We start from the raw sequence: 582 nt of genomic DNA, 5'->3' as shown, positions 1-582 counted from the left end.
TAAAACCTAAGCTAATAATTAATTAAATTATCTACAAGTCTTGATGTACTGAAAATACATAAGAAATCATACAAGCAATTAGTTTTGATAAACATAGAATATATAGAATATGAAACTTTTTATATATGCGTAAAAAGTATTAAGGTACATAACTTTTAATTTCGCAAATTTATTGATCAATAATTGTGTTAGGTTAAAAAACGTAATCGTAAGAATTTCATATTGGTTTTGTTCGCACCTGAAATGAGATCACGATTTGGGGAGAATTTGAGATCGGATATCTTAATTTTGGTGTGTGTAAAACCATTAGATCGGAAGGATAATTTGCAAGACACTTTGATGTTAAAGTCAGTTAAGTATTTATATTGTATGGAATTTTTCATGTTCTTATCTACTGAGTTTCTTTCTCTTTTATTCCTGCCCTTTGAGTTATTGTTTTTCTAGCATCTAATGACTTTACGTTGCGTCTAAGGATAAAAACAGGACAGGTTAGGTCAGGCTTTACTCTTAACAAGCCTGGCCTGTCATGTAGTTACTTGATTTGAGTCTGATCTGCAATCTGTTATAGGCTCTTTATAAAGT

Source organism: Arachis ipaensis, chromosome B05 (assembly GCF_000816755.2).
Source record: "Arachis ipaensis cultivar K30076 chromosome B05, Araip1.1, whole genome shotgun sequence".
Classification (NCBI taxonomy): Eukaryota; Viridiplantae; Streptophyta; class Magnoliopsida; order Fabales; family Fabaceae; genus Arachis; species Arachis ipaensis.
Note: the sequence above shows the minus strand (reverse complement) of the source record.